The 19,886-nt window shown below is 41.1% G+C and overlaps 1 protein-coding gene across 8 annotated transcripts in view; it reads left to right on the top strand.

Annotated features, from left to right (window-relative positions):
- FRS2 (fibroblast growth factor receptor substrate 2) overlaps positions 1–19,886 on the top strand; it is an 83,239-nt gene that overhangs the window by 34,690 nt on the left and 28,663 nt on the right. For 5 of the 8 annotated variants that reach the window (XM_084794142.1, XM_084794138.1, XM_084794139.1 and 2 more), the window contains 3 exons: positions 17,367–17,458; positions 19,087–19,129; positions 19,686–19,710. The gene's annotated coding sequence lies outside the window, so the exon portion shown is untranslated. Of the gene's footprint in view, positions 1–6,842; positions 7,302–9,961; positions 10,038–14,040; positions 14,119–17,366; positions 17,459–19,086; positions 19,130–19,685; positions 19,711–19,886 lie in introns of those variants that run through there. The other 3 variants (XM_084794143.1, XM_084794145.1, XM_084794141.1) reach the window with 3 other exon arrangements.

The following is a 19,886-nucleotide window of genomic DNA, read 5'->3' as shown; positions in this document are numbered from 1 at the left end:
ACTTACTTTTAATATTAACACGTCTGGGAATTATTTCAAAATTTAGTTTATTGTCTTATTTGTAATAAGAGTTCCAGAAGTCTTGGAAGCTCTTCTTTCTGTTTTCGATGCTTTGTCTTGTATCCCCAGAGGGAATTTTGCTTTTGTTGCTGTAATTGATTCCTGTAACACTGAATTGGTTTGATCTCAGATCTTCCATAAAATTATATCAACTTTTAATAAAGTCTCCACTCTGCTAAGGATTTTAAAATAGTGCTACAAATAAAATTATGCTGATAAATTTGGGAAGAACTGATACATATGCTTTAGTGGAGAATATTAATAAATCTGCTCATTATTAATCGTATTAATTTATTAGGTAGTATTAAATAACCATTAATACTGTAATCAGCTCTTCTTAGAGTAAAACTTGGTGGTTGCAGCAACAAGAGTTGTGATCTGATACATAAAAATTCATGATAAGCAAAAGTTGGTATAGCCTCTTTTTACAAAAGTTACATTGAAGGTATATCACATTGCTTAACTTAATAATTTCATACATAAAAGCCTGTTGTGTATGTGTGCATTTCACAGAATTAGAAATAAAATTCTGTCTGATCTGTGAGGCACTTTGGCAAATGTTACTGCTTATGGTTGATTTTATGAATATGAGCAGTAAATACTGTTCTAGATACCTGATTTTTATTTTTTATAATTTTTGTGAGATTATAAAATAGCTACATAATTTCTCCCCTTTCCTCCCTCCAACCCTTTCCATGTAACCCCCCTGCTCTCTTTTAAATTTATGGCCTCTTTTTCTTTAAGTATGTGTGTGTGTGTGTGTGTGTGTGTGTGTGTGTGTGTGTGTGTGTGTGTGTGTGTGTCCTTAAATATATAAATGTAACCTAAGTATAATGTTATTTGTATGTATATATGTTTTCAGGGCTGACCATTTGCTATTGGATAACCAGTTGGTACTGATTTGTTCTTACTTCCAAATATAATTCTTCTGGTAATAAAGTTTTAGCTATTACTCTAACACATTTGGAATGGTGTATACTGAAAATCACAGTTGTGTATCCACACTATATGACTGCTTAGCAGAGTGATTAAGAGCATGAGTTTTGAGGTCAGGCTACTGTGTTTGACTCCTGTTTCTACCACTTAATTAGCTGTGTAACTTGGGTAAGAGTCTCTGTGCCTTGATATTTTCATCTACCAGACATAGTGTGTACTTATGTCATAAAGAAGATTAAATGAATTGTACAGTGCTTCAGACACTTGCTGGCACACACGGTGTGCTCTGTGGAAGTGTTGCTTAAGTAAATGTCCTGAAATTACAGTTTGCAGAGCTATGCATGTTCTTCCCCGTGGTTACTGCAGTCATGTGAAGATCTGTGTTGGTGCTCTACCCCAGTGCTGTGTCGTCCTGTTACTGCCATCCCCGTCACCCACACTCTGTACCGCTATAGCAGTGCTGTGGCCCTGAGGCTAAGGAGGCCCTCCTTCACACCCCCCCCCCCATGCTTGTTTTATTCTTTGTTTTTCAAGATAGGGTTTCTCTGTGTATCTTTAGCTGTCCTAGACTCACTTTGTAGACCAGGCTGGCCTCAAACTCACAGCGATCCACCTGCCTCTGCCTCCCAAGTGCTGGGATTAAAGGCGTGCGCCACCACGCCTGGCTCACTCTTCTCTCTCTTACTCCGCTACTGCCCCTGCTGCGGCCTCCACACCGCTGCCTCCCATCACTATCACGTGCAAAGATTGCTAACCTTCAGGACTTTTTCTACAGTGACTTTGGAGGCTAAATATAATTTGGATGCAGCGGGAGGAAGACCGCTCAGAGGAGGGGTGCAGTGGCAGGGCTTGCACTAATCTGTGCTCCTCTACCACAGGCACTTGGTTTCGTATCACGCCACAGGCGCATTCTGTGACTCCATTTCTAACTCTTTCCCCTCCTGCAGCCAGGCACACGTACTCACATCTAAAAACAAGGCCAGCTGAGGAAATGACCCAGATGGTTAAGTGCTTGCTAGGCAAATATGAGGAGCTGTGTTCAGTTTCCAGGCACCCACATAAAAACCTGGGTGTGGTGGTGTGCACCTGTGATCCTAGCACTAAGAGGACAGAGACAAGTGGATTCTTGGAGCTTGCTGAATTGGTGAGTTACAGGGTCATTGAGAAACTGTGTCTCAGAACAGTAAGATTTTGGGCTGGCGTGTGGTGGCTTAGCAGGTCAGCGACTGCTATGAAAGCTTGATGGCGTAGTTTGATTCCTGGAACCCATGGAGGAAAGAGACAACCTAGTTCTAAGTGGTTCCCAACTACCACATGTGTGCTGTAGTCCACACACGTTCACATGCAACCATACAAATAATAGGTAAGGTAGAAAGTGATAGAGAAGACACCCCATGCCAGCTTCTGTTCTCAACATGTGTGTCCATGTATATGAACTAACATATTTGCACATATGCATACAGCATATAATATAGCTGTAGAAGAATGTTAAGTCAGAACATGGCTGTTCTGGCAAGAAATCACCTCCAAAGATCTTGTAGGTCTGTGTGATCCAGCTGGAATATGTATTGAAATATGTGATATATTATTGTTAAGTACTTTTTATATTAGGAGTGATTTTCTTTTTATGTATTTAATTCTCTTGGAATTCTTTTTAGATTATTTCCCTTTTTCTTTTGATTTTGCATATACGTTCTCCCCAGTATTTTTCATTATGAAAAACTTTATAGAGCAAGAAAGCATTGATACCAGGAGTGGTGGCACATACCTTTAATCCCAGCACTCAGGAGGCAGAGGCAGGTGGATTGCTGTGAGTTCGAGGCCAGCCTGGTCTACAAAGTGAGTCTAGGATAGCCAAGGCTAACACAAAGAGACCCTGTCTTGAAAAAAACCACCAAAAAACAAAACCAAGAAAGCCGGGGGTGGGGGGGGGCATTGATTTTCATTCCTTTCTCTTTGAATGCTTTTACACTGAGTACGGGGCTGAATTTGGTTTCTGTTTCAAGCCCTCTGCTGCCCTCCCTTTGGATTGATGACATGGTCTGGCTCTCCTTGCCTTGCTGGTTTGTGTTGTTCTCGGGTTACTTTCATGGCGTGCACTTGGCAGCTCCCGCACTTCTCTACTACGTTTTGAAATAGAGTCTTGTTATGTAGGCCTGGTTCACACTGCGTAGATGAGGCTGCCCTTGAACTTGGAGCAGCCCTCAGGACTCTGCAGTGCTGGAATTACTCCTCAAGCTACTGGGTCAGATTTCTCCTTCATTCTCCTCCTCCTCTTTCCCCCTCTTTTCTTTTGTCTTTCTTCCTCCTCTGGTTCTGGGAATAAAATCTATGGCCAGTATTAGGCTAGTGCTCCACGGCCGAGCCGCACTCCCAGCCTCTCCCCCGTAGAGTTCCTGCAGCCTTCTTCTGGACTGCTAGACCCAGCACGCTTGAGTCTGGGTCTCTGCTGTCTCACACATTTCTCCCTAGGTGCCCACCACATGATGGCACTCAGTGATGGCTACTTTCTGACTGTGTTTCTTGTCACAATAAAAATGATATAAAATATGACTGATGCCCTAAAATTTGGCAATAATTGCTTGCTTTTGCACCATTGTTGCACAATTGATAAGTGAAGTCTGTCATGGATCCCCACCCCCTGTTAATACTGCTGTAAATGTAAACAGGCACACAGTTTTTATTTCTATATGAAAAGAGCCTTGTTAATTGAAAAAAATTAAATAAATTCTGATGTCATTTGTGGTTTTAATCTTGTGCTTTGAAGTGTTTTCTTTTTTTGGAATCAGGTTCTTGTTTTAGACTGTAGAAGTATGCTAATTAGATTAGATTTAGTTGGTGAATTTGTGCCCACAAAAATGTGACTTTTAAAAAGTTGCAAGTTGCTACAGTTCTTGCAGATAAGACTATTTCCTGTTTTTTCCTCATATTTAGTACTTTGTATATTTTTCCATGAGTGAGGAGACTTTTCAGTCCTATCATTTGACATTCACATTTAAATGAAGTTTTAGCTATACAAAGTGTCAAATGTGTTCATTTGACCCAGGAGTTGTCCATAATTTCTCAGGTAATTGTCCCATGTTAAAAGTGTGTGTTACGCACACACGCACACACGCGCACACACACGCAGGATTCTGAGCTCAAGCTCCTGTTGTCAGGCCTGTATGAAAGGGCCTTTACCTTTAATCTCAGCAGCCCGCCTTTTATTTGTTTAATGTAAGGTTTCAGGAAAAATGTTAAGGTGCTTGACTAAGGCCTGCCACCCCCTTTGTTTTGGCTCTTTAGGATTTACGTATTTTTGACTCACCATAGCCCTAGCCACTAGAGTGTAAGGAGCTGAGTTGAAATCCCTGGCTCCCATGTAAATGAGGGGCAGGTGTGAGGCAGCGCTCTGTGGCAGGGTCCACTGCAGTTGCCAGACCAGCTGCATCGGTGAGCTCCTGCTCTAAGGTGGAGAGCAATTGAGGAAGCCTCCCAGCACCGACCTCAGGCAAAACAAAGGTACAGGTAAGGTTTTCCTTCTCAGGGCTTCAAATACCTTAGACAGGGGCAATTCCTTCTTCTGCCTCTAGATCCCTGAGAACAATTCCCGTTGTTATTTGGGTTTTACATCTACCTGTATATACTAGATGTCTATATTATATGGTTATTTTGTCTTTTTCTTTTTTTCCTTTTCTTGGACTCTATTCTGAAGATTTGGGTAACACTTCCACATTCTGATGCCGTTCTTAGCTTATGATGACAATACATGTTTGCTAACAAATGCAAATGTGCCACTTCATTGAGTGTCCTGTATTCTTGAAGCATTTGTCTGTAATCACTGGTGACTGTCGAGAGCTGCCCAAAGCTGTATCTGTTGCTTTTATTTGGTACTGGCGATCTGAACCATGTTGGAATTAGGGATATGGCATAGAAATAGCTTGCATCGTCGTTGTCGTCGTTGTTTCTAAAGCCTGTTTGTGCTTCCGTTTATTTACCTCAAAAAACAACACCTACCCAGTAGTGTTGTGAAGTTGAAGTGAGTACATCTAAACTGCTCCCTGCCACTGCCTTCCATTGAATGCTTTTCAGCTTTAGGAAAGCATTGTGTCCTATGGCAGCGTTAGAATTTGAGTAAAAATAGAAGTAAAATGCCAGATCTTACTAGTGTTTAAAGTATTTGGCACCTTTACACCCTCGTGCTCTGAAATGATAATCATAGACAGTAGCAGATCATGACATTTAGATAGTAACTTAACTTGAGAGAAGAAACATGCACCGTGTTACATCTGACATGGTGTAGACATGCTTACACGTCTGTGACTCTGTAAAGTGGGCATGACACTAGTGGCGAAGACTGTTCTGGGCGTCAGTGGACAGGGCGTAAGTCGTTGCTGTCTCTTGATGCTCATCCTTTCTCACAGCCTTGCTGCAGGCAAACAACGCCAGGAACGGTGTGCTTTTATTGAGTGTGAACAATGCTCATGGCTCTATTATGGCCACCTCAAAGTGTCTAAGGCCACACAGACTACAGAGCTGTCAGCTGTGCCTCTGCTGGCCTTGAAGAGGGGAAGCAACAGCGGGCGCCTGTGGTTTGCTATTCTTTCTCTGGATGCACACTTTTGTGTGTGTATGCACACAGTTGTGTTGTCTGCACTTTTTGCTCCTGTACCTTATTTTGGTGGGATTGTTAACTCTAGTTTTGCTTACGTGTTTTGATTGCTCCTGCATAGTGTAATCACTCCTCATGATAGAGTAGTAGTTCAGAGCCAGCCTTAGGTCTTTCTTTTGCTATCTAGGCCTCACGTAAAGCAAATACAATTAGTTTGTAAGGCTAACCTAGACCTAACTCATTTTTTAAAAATGAGTTTGCAACTGCTTCCTTTTTATCCCCTTAGTAAAACTCCCATTGCTTTTAGCATAAAGTGACCAAACTCAAGGGAGTGTTTTCCTGATGGGTGGTGATGACTTTTAATAAGGTAGATACATTTTGGACAGAAAAACCTTTATGTTGTTTTTAGCTTAAAATTGTTCCCCAGTGAGAGAGGGGCATGACTTTTACTCTATGACATCTTAAACTTAGTAGACAGTTCTTACTCTCCTTGACAGTTTTTCTCTATGGATAACTCCATGGATTTATGAATTATCACAAATCAGAAAAGTTAAGTTTGCATTTTCTTGCCTGGATTTGTTTTTTTGTTTTGTTTTGTTTTGTTTACTTTACATGTTTACCTAATGTCATGTGGCATTCATTAACTTCATTTTGACTTACTGCCCAGCTGTGTCAACCCAGTTAAAGACTGGGTAAATTCCCACCATGGCTGTGCTATGCAAAGAGATGATTCACACGGGGTAGGACAGACCATGATGAGAGTCCATCACACTACTCTGAACGTGACCAAGTGTTGAACTAAGGGTGTTTACCAAGAGACTCCAGCCTCCACCTCTAGTAGCCTGCTGGCCAAAATGGGGGAGACTTGTAGTGGCTGCTAAACTGCTTACTTTTCATTTAGTATTTTCTGACCATAACTGACCACAGATAATAGAAACCGTGATGATGAAAACTTGGCCAACAGGTTACTCTCTGTATGGCTACCAGCTCCTGAGACTTCCCTCCCTGAGGTTACTCTTCATACAGACCAGGTGCCTGTACTTTGATCCGTACCATCAAGTAGGAAACATTCCTGAAATATAGTAGAGACCTAGAGTGAAGTGAGCTGCAGAACAGAAGAGGTGTACCAGCCTGCAGCCATCCACACTGACTGCGCATGCTTACATAGGGGCCAACTGGTTTGCTATGTAGATGTTTTACTGAGTTACTTGCTAAGACAGAAAGTGTTAAAGCTGTGTGTGTGTGTGTGTGTGTGTGTGTGTGTGTGTGTGTGTGTGTGTGTGTGTGTGTGTCTTTCATTATAGACATTTAGATGGAAAGCTCCTTCCAGGAAGACATCCACTAGGAGTACACATATTAGCTGGACATGCTGGAATAATTGGTTTTTCTTTAAAATGGGCTTCACTTTGTTTATGTTTGTCTCAGTTCAGGTTTCTATTGATGTGAAGAGACACCATGATGACGGCAACTCTTATAAAGGAATACATTTAATTGGTTCAAAGGTGTCATGTCAGAAAACATGGTGGCGTGCAGACAGACATGGTGCTAGAGAAGGGGCTGAGGATAATACATGTTGATCCGCAGGCGGCAGGAAGAGAGCCGGATCACAGCCACACCTCCTAACAGGGCCACTCCTGCCGGCCGATGGGAGCCAGGGTTCTTTCAAACCACCACACTTTGTTACCTGTGGAGACCACAGGACAACTTCCACCATGTGAGTCCGAGGCATTGAATTTAGGCTTGGCAGCAAATGCCCTTACCCACTGAGCCATCTCACCTGCCCTGGGATCATTTTTGTTAGCTCTTTTTGCAGTTTTTATTGCTGTTACTTCTTTTTTTTAAAAAAAATAATATTCCTTAGAAATATATCATTTTCGGGGCTGGAGAGATGTCTCAGAGGTTAAGAGCACAGTCTACTCTTCCAGAGGTCCTGAGTTCAATTCCCAGCAACCATATGGTGGCTCACAACCATCTACAATGAGATCTGGTGCCCTCTTCTGGCGTGTAGGCCTACATGGAGGCAGAACACTGTATACATAATAAATAAATAAATCTTAAAAAAATATCATTTTCTAAATTAGGAAATAAATTGCTCATATTTTATTATTATTAAAACAAAGTTTCAAGAATTCCCCGGATAACCCATAGGTTGAAAGTGGACAGTATTTTTTCTGTGGTTATTTGTTTATTTTTGTTTTTGTTTAAAGAAATTAAAAATGGTGTTCCCCTCCCCCTTTCTTGCTACTGGAGGCCGGGGAAGGTGAGAGTGCATGGTATATTTACTCGATGTGTGCCAGAATTTTTGGAGTAGGAAAAACCAATTTAAGTATATCTTATAGTTTAAAGATTACTTGGGGAGAACACAGTGGTTTGTATTGTTACAAGGGTTGTTGAATCAGGATCAGGGCAAGCAGCCAGCAACAGTGCCCAGAATCACATGCACAAGGGTCCCTGTAGATGCCAGTGGCAGCTTCAGAGACAGGCAGACGCCACAGCCTGCCCCAGTGACACTGCTGGCTCGAGACGACCAAATGCTGCCACCTCTGACCCAGACTTGCCCTTGTGATAATTGCGCCAGCATTAGTGTGAGAACACGTGCTCTACTTCTCTTGTTCAGTTGGCCCCGCTTAGTCTGCAGTTGACATGTGTGTGGTAAAATGTGCGAAATACTTAGTGTTCTGAGAGCATCAGATGGGTAAAAATCTCAGAACGGGGACGTGTTTGACCTTTCAAAATAACTACAGAGTGATAGTGGCTTGTGGATCCCGGTGCTTTGGGTGATTGCTGAGCTCTCACTGTGTGCCAGGCTGTGTTTTATAAACTTTGTTTGGTTTGGTTGGGGTTTTTTGAGACAGGGTTTCTCTGTGTAGCCTTGGCTGTCCTGGACACCCTTTGTAGAACAGGCTGGTCTTGAACTCACAACGATATACCTGCCTCTGCCTCCCGAGTGCTGGCAATAAAGGTGTGCCCCACCACGCCCAGCTGTTTTATAAGCATTATTCTATGCTATTCTCACACACCAGCAATATTAACTAATCATTCTAGAGGAAAGGAGGTAAGAGAAAGTAACTTGCCCAAGATCATACAGCTAGTGACAGCAGAGTTGTGACATACATTCAGAGCTCACAAGCTGACTCCAAAGCTCATGGTCTCAGGTGTTCCTGGTTTTTATTTCTTGCTGAACACTTTTTTGTAACCAATATGCTTAAAATTGATACTAAAATCTTTTAAGACCTGAAGAACTGACTCAGCACTTGAGAGCTAATACACTTCAGAGGACCAGAATTCATGCCAGCACCCATGTCAGTCCACACGCAACCTTTGGAAACTACATGCAAGCAAAACATTCATACACATAAAATTTAAAAAAAAATCCGTCTCTCTAAAAACTGTTAATAAAAAAAACAAAAAACAAAAAAACCCAAAAAAACAAAAGACTCCCGTGCTTCAAATAAATTCAGTAAGCCTGCAGGCGGAGTCCACTATGTTTATTAAGATCTTGTGTATGGCATGTGAGCTTATGAGCTTTAAGTTGAAAATGTGTGGCTTTGATGAGGTCTCCCCTGTGCAGCCCAGGCGGTCATGGGACTCCATATGTAACCAGGCTGGCCTGAGTTCCCAGCCGTCCTGCTGCACTTCAGAGTTGGCATGCAGGCATGCGTCTTCATGCCTGACTTCTGTTCACATTACATTGAGTACTTTAGTTTGTCTTGTGGCATGTGTATCAACCTAGTGCATGCTGTGCAAGTGCTCTGCCATTGAGCTTTCCCAGCCTGATTTCTGCTGCTTTTTTCTGATTTTGTAACATTTTTAAAATAATGTGGCCCAGTCTATAATCAGATGCTTTCTTTCTGGAAATCTGGGCATGAATTTGAGTTACATGGGGCGCAAGGAAGGTGAGTGACTGATACTAAGGAGAAGTGCTCACATTACACACATACACACACACACACACACACACACACACACACACACACACACACACAGACAAATACTCATGAAAGAAAGGGAACATGGACCTGCTGTCCCACAAGTAGCATTTAAAATACTTTTTGGTTACTTTTACTGTTAGGTTGAACGACAATAAAATTCTTTGTCCTGGTTTAGGAAAGTCATTACGTGTTTGTTATTTTATTAGGCTTAAATCGATGCCTTCCCTAGAGTAAACAACAAGTTAAGATTTTCTACAATGTCAGTAAAACTTACACATTTCTTCAGAAGCCACACAGTCACTAAACTGCTTTAATACAAGTCTGTCCTGCAAATTTTTCTGTGCCACCAAGCCAGTGCTTTATAGCAATGTGTGTCCTTGTGATGAAATAGCTAACATAACTTTTGTAAAACTGAGTAATTTGAGTGTCCTTTTCTGCTTAGTGTTTGTGGACTACCTCAAATGTGCACTGGCCATTAGAGAAATGTTGATGTAAGGAAAATGTCCATGAAATTAAAAGTAAGTTTTTCTTTTAAGTATTAACATTTATCCTGAGTATACTGTGCCTTTTGTCCTATCACCACCTGCTCTTTTTTAGGCTATAAATTTTAATTTGAGGACTGTTAGTTTTTTATAAAAGTTTTGTTTTGGGTCCAGTTCAAGCTGTATTCAATGGATTTTGTATATATATTACTAGGATTACATGTCTGAACAATCTCTCCAGCCCTCTAAAATACTTAGTTTTTAAAAAGGGGTGTGTGTGTGTGTGTGTGTGTGTGTGTGTGTGTGTGTGTGTGTGTGTGTGTCTGCCTCCATCATGCATATGCCTGGGTACACTCAGAGGCCAGAAGTGGGTGTCAGGTTCCATGGAACTGGAGTGACAGGTAGTTGTGAGCCATCTGCTGTGGGTGTGGAGAACCAAGCCTGTGAGTCCTCTGCAAGAGCAGCCAGTGCTGTTAATTGCTGCACCATCTCTTCTAGTCCCTCATGTGTGTATTTAAAGATAGAATAATAACTTTGTTACTGATATATAGTGAAGGAGGTATATGGTGGGGAGAGCCATGGAATTTCTGTGGAATATCTTTTGGCTGTGATTATCTTTAGGGAATTGAGGGACAAAGGTGTGTCAGGTATAGCTTGTATGTTTGGTTTGTGTGTGCCCAGTGAGCCATAGGTTGGGAGGTTGTTGGTGTTCAATGTGTGGTGTGAGGAAGATGGTGAACCTTTGAAGAGGTAGGGTTTAATGCAGGATAATTAGGTTCTGGAAATTGTTTTCTTTAGAATGTGGGACTCTGGGTAGTTCTCCCGAGAGCTGTACTGAAAAAGCGGAAATTGCAACTCCTTGTTTCCTGGGACATGTGATCTTTTTTTCTTTTTGTGATGTCTCCCTGGAGATGTTATAGAGCCATATCCATACTGTTTGGATTTCAGTCTTCAAAATTGTAAACCAAATAAAGCTCTTAAACAAAACAAACAAAAAAAACCATCCAGGCATGGTGGCGCATGCCTTTAATCCCAGCACCTGGAGGGCAGAGGCAGGCGGATCTCTGAGTGTGAGGACAGCCTGGTCATGACGAGTTCCATAGCGACACTCTGTCTCAATAAATTAATTTTAAAATGCAATGAAAGTTAATGGAGTAAATGACAGACTGTAGGACACATGTACAAACTGAGTATTTTAGTATTCAGGTAACAACTCACTGGATAGTATACAAGCTAAGTCTATTTTGAGGCCAGCCTCTGCATAGTGAATATTTTAGGCATTGCATTCACATTTATGAAAAACAATAAAGTCACAGATTCTGGTGATGCATATTTAGGATTGTGTACATCTTTGTGTTCTGTTGAAGGCCTAGAAGAAAACTTGGGAAGTTTGTACCTTGATATTCTAAATAGGTCACAGTGGAAGACGTAATAATATTTTCTGTTTAGAAGTACATTTTATGTAGTGGCCTGGAATATGGGCAGGATGTTTATACAAAACAAAAGATTTAAAACAGAACATTTCCGCATTTTATAAGTGCTCATAGCAAGGAAGACCAAACAATTACTGATTATAAGGATCACTGTTTGACTTTCAAGAGCCCATGGATACTGTATATGCAATCATTTCCCTTAAAAGCCCTAAGCAAAGTATAAAGCAAGCACTAGTAATGATGCCTCAGGCATTGATATGAAGCCACACAGACCATTTCATTATCTTCAGTGATTTGAACATGTTTTTCTGAAAAACACTAAAAATCCGGATTTTTTCTTTTAATTAGGTTGTATTATTTATAATTGTTACCTGAGGATGAGTTCTGTCTGTCTTCCTTTCCCATCTCCTCCTCAGCCCTAACCGGCCACACACTGGCTTGAGAGTTTTTGTGGATAAGCCAGGAAAAAAGTAATTTGAAAGTTAGCATTTCTAATTAGTCATTTGGCAACTTCAAGTTGATAACTCTGTTACATTTCTCCTCTGTGCAAAGAGCTAAGTTATATTAATGTTTAAGGGCATAATTTTTGTCATAGTGATAATTTCTTCCAAGGAATTTTCATTTTCTCCAAATAGTGAGTGCATTAGTAACAAGGCCAAGTTATTAAAAATCTTTCACATTTTTAAATTACATTTATTTATTGTGTGTATGACTGTGCCCACCGACACAGGCACATGGGGAGGTCAGAGGGCAACTCTGAGGAGTCTGAGGAGTCTGTTTCCTGTGTGGGTCCAGAGGAGTGAATGCAAGTCTCAGGCACACGAATGCCTTCGCCTTCTTAGCCATTTTGCTGGTCCTGTCACTCATCTTTCAAATAGTTGAATTTATGAGTCTGATTTCTAGATAACAGGCTATTTCTGCTTAAAATGTTTTAAGATTATCCCTGCCTCCTTCCCCAAGTCAGCTTTTCATGTTAGATCCGTTGTCTAGCTCTGGAAGGCCTTGCTGGTTATGTTTCTGATAGTCTGCCTTTATTTTTCACATCTTAAATTATATGATAATAGCTTTGTAAACTTTAAATGAAAATAGGTTGTTCAGATGAAAGGTATGCTGGCAGAGGTTTTGGGACAGTTCTAGAGATAGGGTGTATTTGATCTGGTCTTCAGGAACTATTACATGTGATCACTGAGCCATACTTGGGGGCTTCTCAGTCTCCTGCTAATCTGTTAAAATCAAGCTTGTCAGTCACATGATACTTAAAAGCCCAGGTAGGCCTCAGCCCAGAGAGAGCTTATTTATTTAAATAAAAAATATTAAGACTAAACATTCCTACAGTATCATATCTAATTTGGTCATGTTAAGAGTTCATGTACAGCCGGGAACAGTGGCATGTGCCTGTAATCCCAGCACTTGGAAGGCAGAGGCAGGTGGATCTCTGTGTGTTTGAGGCCAGCTTAGTTTACAAAGTGAGTCCAGGACAGTCAAGGCTACACAGAGAAACCCTGTCTCAAAAGACAAACAAGCAAACAAAAAGAGTTCATGTGCTCTTTTGATTTTTTTTTTCTTTTTTTGGTTTTTTGAGACAGGGTCTCTCTGTGTTAGCCTTGGCTATCCTGGACTTTGTAGACCAGGCTGGCCTCCCGAGTGCTGGGATTAAAGGTGTGTGCCACCATGCCCGGCTGTTCTTTTGATTCTTTCTAGTGGCCACAATGCCTAAAGATAACAAATAAATTTGAAGCAGTTGAACATCTCCTGAGAAAACTTGAAACTGTATAATCACAAACAGAAACACTTAAATAGGAGAAAGGGAATGTCCTTTCTGTTGGGAGTTGTCCTAATGGTGCTCATTTGATTACAATTCTGAACTGCTCCTTTGTGGGGCTGTGCCACAGATTAAAAACAAAACAGTATGGTACACAATGTCTTCATTAGTTGTTTGAAGTTGGGAGCATAAGAATCTTACAAACATTTTTTATGTTTGTATAGTGTTTTTGAGTGCATGTGCGTCTGTGCACTATATGCATGCCTGATGCTCAGGGAGAGCAGAAGAGGCTACTGGATCATCCCTGGAACTGTAATCAGTGATGGCTGTGAGCCTCTGTGCTGGGAAACAGACCAGGGTCCTCTGAAAGAGCAGCCAGTGCTCTTTAACTGCTGAGCTGTCTCTCCAGCCCTGGGTCTTTAAAAAGTGACACAAAGATCTTTAGACATAAAATCTGAAAATCTGAAAAGCTACTTCTCTGAAGGGTTTAATGAGGATGACACCCTCTGACCTTCTGTTGAAAACTGCTTGTCTTGCTGCTTCTTGAAGCAAGCAAGGAAGAGATGGGAGCTCGTGCAGAGATGCTGCAGTAGTGGAGCTGGGGAGTCCACATGGCATGGATCATGTGATGGGTGTGGCTGTAGCAGTTGATATGTAGCTGAGTGTTAAAGGTGCCAGTTTAAGCTTTGTGAGACCCTGGAATTGACTCTCCACATCCTCAGCACAGTGGCTGTCTGTCAGTGTCTATCTGCCTTTCTCACTGGCTGCTTTCTTTCTTTTCTTTTCTTTTTTCTTTTTTCTTTTCTTTTCTTTTTTTTTTTTTTTTTTTGGTTTTTCGAGACAGGGTTTCTCTGTGTAGCCTTGGCTGTCCTGGACTCATATTACTTTTCATATGAAGCTTATGCCCAAGCAGCTTCTAAAGGTGAGCATGAATTTTATGTACTTAGTGGTCCAATCCATGTGGTTGTTATGTTGTGGTTTACAGTAGAATAATAATTGCCTTAAGGCATTTAAGGAGAGAGAACAAGTAATAGATATTTATGAAATGAATCATGAGTTTTTGTGGATACTCTAAGTTTTATATGATTATTGAATTTTTACTTCCATGATTTTTGTTTGGATCTTCCTGATGATAAATATTACCTAATTGTCAGTATTTGTAATAAGAATGTAGCTTTTTTAAAAAAAAAATACATATAATTATTTCTTGGTGTGGGGCAGTGAGGTTGGGTGAATGTGTCATGGGATACATGTGGCGGTCAGAGAACTGGCTCTCTTTTTCCACTGTGTAGATTCTAGGGCTGAACTCAGAGTCATTGGCAAGTACCTTTACTTGCTGAGACATTTCTTTGGACCCATGTTTGAGTCTTTGAGACAAAGAAATCATAGCCACGAAACTTCAACAACATGGCTGCCTAAACAAGACCTGAACATTACCTCACCAATCAACACTCAAGCTTTGACAGGGAGAAATCTCATGGAGCCCACCCGTACACAAATAGCAACTGCTCAGCGAGGGAAAATTCCTTTTCTAGGGATCAGCCCCCTTGATGGGTTATACAGTCCCAGGTAGTGATCTGTAACAGTTTCCTTAAAGATGGAGACATTTTATCCTGCAGGGAGCCAGTAGGATGGCAAAGACTGAAATAGTCCTTGAAGCTGGTCAGATTCACCAGGCCGTTCCCTGCCAGAATAAGCAATAAACGCTGAGAGAAACAAAGACAGGCTGCAAAGAAGACGCAGACAGGATAAGCTACGAACGACCACTGAGACCAGACAGAAACCAGCTGAGCTGGCTGGGAGAGATTTAGAGCAAAGTCACTTGGAAAGGACACTCTGCAAGCGATGCAGTGTGCTCCAGGTTCCCAGCTTTGTGAGCTACTGTCTTTGAGTTATTTCTGCTCCTCTCAGTAGCCCCTCACTCACACCCCTGTAAGTAACCCCAGTAGAACTCATGGCCCACAAAGTTGGACTTTGGTGGTTGTGGGCTCCCTATCTGGAGTGAGTAACGTGTCTAGTATCTCCCCAGGAAAAGTTTTGTCACACAGTGATGAGCTCCGAAGCCAAATTCATGAATGCAACACTAAGTGGACTTAGTAGGGTTTTTTGTTTGTTTGTTTGTTTTTTCTTGTATGGGGGGGCATGTTTGCCACAGCATTTGTGTGGTGGTTAGAAGAAAACTTAGGTTTTGCTTCTTCTACCATGTAGTCCTGGGGACTGAACTCCGGTTACCAGGCTTGGCAGCAGGTATCTTATCCGAGCTGAGCATCTCACCAACTTATCTTATATTTTTAATTATCTTAAATATGTTTCTAAAGCCTGGTTTGGTGGCATGTACTACTAATCACAGTGTGCAGGAAGATGAGGCAGGAGGATTTTGAGTTCCAAATGAGCCTACAAGACTCTGTGTAACTCAACCAAGCACCCAAGCAGCCAGCCACACTCGTCAGGACAGCACAAGATCGGGTGTGAGCTGAGCTGTCAGCAGTGCCCCCTCCTCTTCCTCCTCTCTCCCCTATCGTCTAAAAGTGACTTGGGTTAGTTGTCGCTCTTTCTGTTTTGTGAAGGGGCTGGGGATATTCAAGCTACTTACTCCTCCAAATTTTTCACATGTGCACAGGCTCACACACAAATAGCATTTTTGTTTGTTTTTGTTTTTTAAAGGCAGGGTCTCACTGTGTAGCTCTGGCTATATTCACCATGGGACTCACTCTGTAGACTAGGCTGGCCTCAAGCCCACAGAGGGCCCCTCCTCCCCCCACCCCCCCACCTCTGCCTACGTGCTGTGCCCAAGCACACTGCATCTTGTGGGTTGTCATCCAGGGACGGCATGACAAGTGGGAACTGCCAGAATGGTTGGGTTTATTCTTGAGATCTGTCAGAGTAGTAACGTCTCACTTCCTACAGAAGATTTGTATTCCTAATGATTTCTAAAATACCTCAAAGAGTATGAATGTTTAATTAAAAAACATCTGCATATCCCATGCCCTGGTATTGACAAAAATCCCATATTCAGCTCTTCTCCGGAGTCTTTGCCAAAGGTGAAGTTGATTAAGTTCCAAGGTTGCCCAGGCTTCTGTTGTGGCTCTGAGGTTAAGAATATGTATTTGTGGCTCTTTTTCTTTTGTTTGCCTTGTCCAACTCCTATGTGATAGTTTTGGGGGTTTCTTATTATATTTTATTTTGTTACATTTTATTATTATCCATTAAAAAAAAGAATATGTATTTGTTGTCTTTTGTTTATTAAAGAAAAGGTGATAATGGTGTATTTGGCATTAGTGGCATGTCTGTGGGAGAAATGGTGTCTGATATTTAAAGTACTCAGGCATTTCGTCAGTTGGAGTTATCTAATAATCAGTTTATTCACTCTTGAATGAACGTGTAGAACACCATTGGCATGGTAGCCATTGCTTCAGTGCTTACAATAAATAAATAAAGTGAACAGAAATCCCCTTCCTGGGCTTTCGTTTTAGGTAAAATGGGTAAATAGGTAATGAATGGGTAGTTTTATGTTTTCCTATTTGTATCTCTTTTATTCCAGTTTTTATTTTATTTTATTTTTTTGAGATAGTATTTCTCTGTGTAGCCCTAGCTGTCCTAGACTTGCTTCATAGACCAGGCTGGTCTCGAACTCACAGAGACCCACCTGCCTCTGCCTCCTGAGTGCTGGGATTAAAGGTGTACACCACCACACCTGGCTTTGTTCCAGTACTTATTTTATTTATTTATTTATTTATTTATTTATTTATTTATTTGCATTTCTTGAGACAAGAGTTTTTCTGTGTAGCCTTGACTGTCCCAGACTCACTTTATAGACCAGGCTATCCTTGAACTCACAGCAGTCCACCTGCCTCTGCCTCCTGAGTGCTGGGATTAACAGCGTGCACCGCCACAGCCGGCTGTTCCAGTTTTAAAATCACAATCAGGAACTATAAGACCCATCGGGGACAAAGGTGTTGAGGGCTGAAGCATTCTGGTCCTGTGGGACAGTACCCAGCTTTTTCTTTTTAAATCTTACATAACTCTTAGCCCTGATAATATTTTCAATAGGAGTTTTTTTAACTATATTAATATCCTCAGTGATCATGATAATGTAGTTAATTGTTCTTAAATTTTCTATTGTTTTATAATGAGTCACATTCTCAATTATGTACGGTTCCTGTGTTTCAGAAATGGCCATCAAGAAGTAGATGCCCAGATGTAACGGTGAAGAAAATCCACATGTCATGAAGTAAGATGCAGAATAGCTTTCACCCAGATGAGTAAGTGACCAAGTCTCTCTCTTCTTTTACCTTAACAGGCTTCTCCATTGAGAACATTTAATAAGAATGTGGGCATTAAAACAATCACTTGCATTTCTGCTCTTACTGTGTAGTATAGATTGGTGCTAGGAAGTGTGCCTTCTGTGCTTTCTTGGAAGAGCCATACAGGAAGTGTTGTTATTGACTTACAGTTTAGAAAAAATGTATTGAAAAGAGTTATTATGATACTTCTGCCCAGTATAGTGTCTTACTATTTTTGGATATCTGCTTTCATTCCGCTTTTTGTTCTGTGTATTGAGAAGACAGAACTTGATCATAGTGTTGTGTGAACTGTGCTTCTTCTCTGGACATGGCAGCACACGCCTGAGCTCCCAGCCCTGGAGTGGAGTGAGGGTTATATATGTAAGGTCAGCTTGTGAGCTCACGGTAGTGAGTTCAAGGCCAGTCTGTGGTCCAGAGAGATTCAGTCTCAAACAAACAACAGACAAAGAATGTGCTTCTTTAAAGTCAGATTTATTCCAGATATTCTTCCTGGAATTAGAAACTTGTCCTTCAGTGTTTAGTTAGGGGTTTCTTATTAGGGTGCTATGTTCTACGATTAGATTATGCTAATGACTATGCAATTTTGTGAATATAAATTCTTCTGTTGAGCCAGGGTGGTGGTGGCGCACGCCTTTAATCCCAGCACTCAGGAGGCAGAGGCAGGTGGATCACTGAGTTTAAGGCCAGCCTGGTCTACAAAGGGAGTCCAGGACTGTCAAAGCTACACAGAGAAACCTTGCCTCGAAAAAACAAAAACAAACAAACAAAATTCGTCTGTTGAAATAGATTAACGTTATAATATCTTATCTCTTTAAAAAAAATATCATCATTCAGAATATCATGTCTTGGAGAAAAATCAATGTCGCTTGAGTTTCTGTTGCCTTAGACTATGGAAGTCTACCTCACATTATTATATGCCTGACAAAAATGATTTGATTTCCATTGATAAATCAGTGGTCTTTTTATTTATTTTTTTTAAGAGTTGTCTTTTAAGTTTTATGGCACGAGTGTTTTGCCCCCATGTATATATGTCACATGCATTCCCAGTTCCCTGGAGGCCAGAAAGGTGTCAGATCCCCAAGAACTGAAGTTACAAGTGCTTGTGACCCATCATGTGCTGGGAAGCACACTCAGGTCCTCTGCAAACAGCAAGTGCTCTTAGCTGCCAAGCCATCATTGTGGCCCCTTTAAATGGTAGTTTTATAACAAGAGTGGATTTTGTGTTTTTGCTAAAAGTATCTTTATTATTAAAAAATCCACTGTCAGCCAGATGTGGTGGTACAGGCCTTTAAGGTGGATCTCTGTGAGTTCGAGGCCAGCCTGGTCTACCCAGTGAGTCCAAGATAGCCAGGGCCTCACAGAGAAACCCTGTCTTGAAAAACAAACAAACAAAAAAGAAGCCACTTATTGTCTCTTAAGCTTTGTTTGTTAATAAAAAATGACCTCATATTCTGAATGTTTTCATTTGCAGCTATCATTTTGAAATTTTTCATTTTCTTTTCTTTTTTTTTTTTTTTTTTGAAAGTTTTCATTTTCCAGAAACTATTTTAAAATTAACTCTTTTCTACCTGAATTTTTTTTTTTAGGGACAAGATTGCATCTGTTTTTTTCAGAAAAGAATTCCACAAGGTAAGAAATAACTTAGTAAACTGAATGTGAAAAGTTGAGTGCTTTCTATCATGTAGATTATGAAAGGTAAAGTAGTATAGTTTGTTTTTAAACATTATGTATTTATTGTGCCCGTGTGCGTATGTAGGTGCTTGTATGCCATACACACAGTGGAGTAGAAAACAAGTTGTGTGGGTTAGTTTTCTCATTCTGCCGAGTGGGTCCCCAGGATGAAGCTGGTTGATGGGACTTGTCCAGCACCCCCCCCCCCCAGCTCACCAGCCCCTGCCTGTTTTGTTTGTTTTAAGATGTGGTTCTTAGTATGTAGCCCTGGCTCACCTTGAACTGACTATGTGGAACAGAGATCCCCCTTTGCCTTCCTTCCCAGCTCTAAGGTGTACACCACTGTGCCTAGGTGCTTTTGAGTTTTTAAAAACAGGGTCTCATGTAGCCCAGGCTGTGTCAGTTTCACTGTGTAGTTAGCTAGGACTGGCTTTGACCAACTGCTGGGATTATAATTTTACAGATCACCTTTTCAATGGATTTTATAACAGTAGTTTGTGGTTTTTTTCTTTAGACTTTCTGAAGGAAGACATCATCAGGTGAGTAGAAATGATAATCTTTGTTGACTGTGTCCCAAGTACCTGAATTCAGTTGCTTGGCAGCTTTAGACAGTTGCTGGTGGTATTTTCTCAGCAGCATACTGAGATAGGTAGTAGTGATCACTGCAGATTAATTCCACCTAAAGTGAGTTTTTCAGGGCGATAACCAATCCCTA

This window comes from Acomys minous (genome assembly GCF_964271855.1).
Source record: "Acomys minous genome assembly, chromosome: 9".
NCBI lineage: Eukaryota > Metazoa > Chordata > Mammalia > Rodentia > Muridae > Acomys > Acomys minous.
The sequence above is the reverse complement of the archived record's forward strand: the minus strand, read 5'-3'. Positions and strand labels throughout refer to the sequence as shown.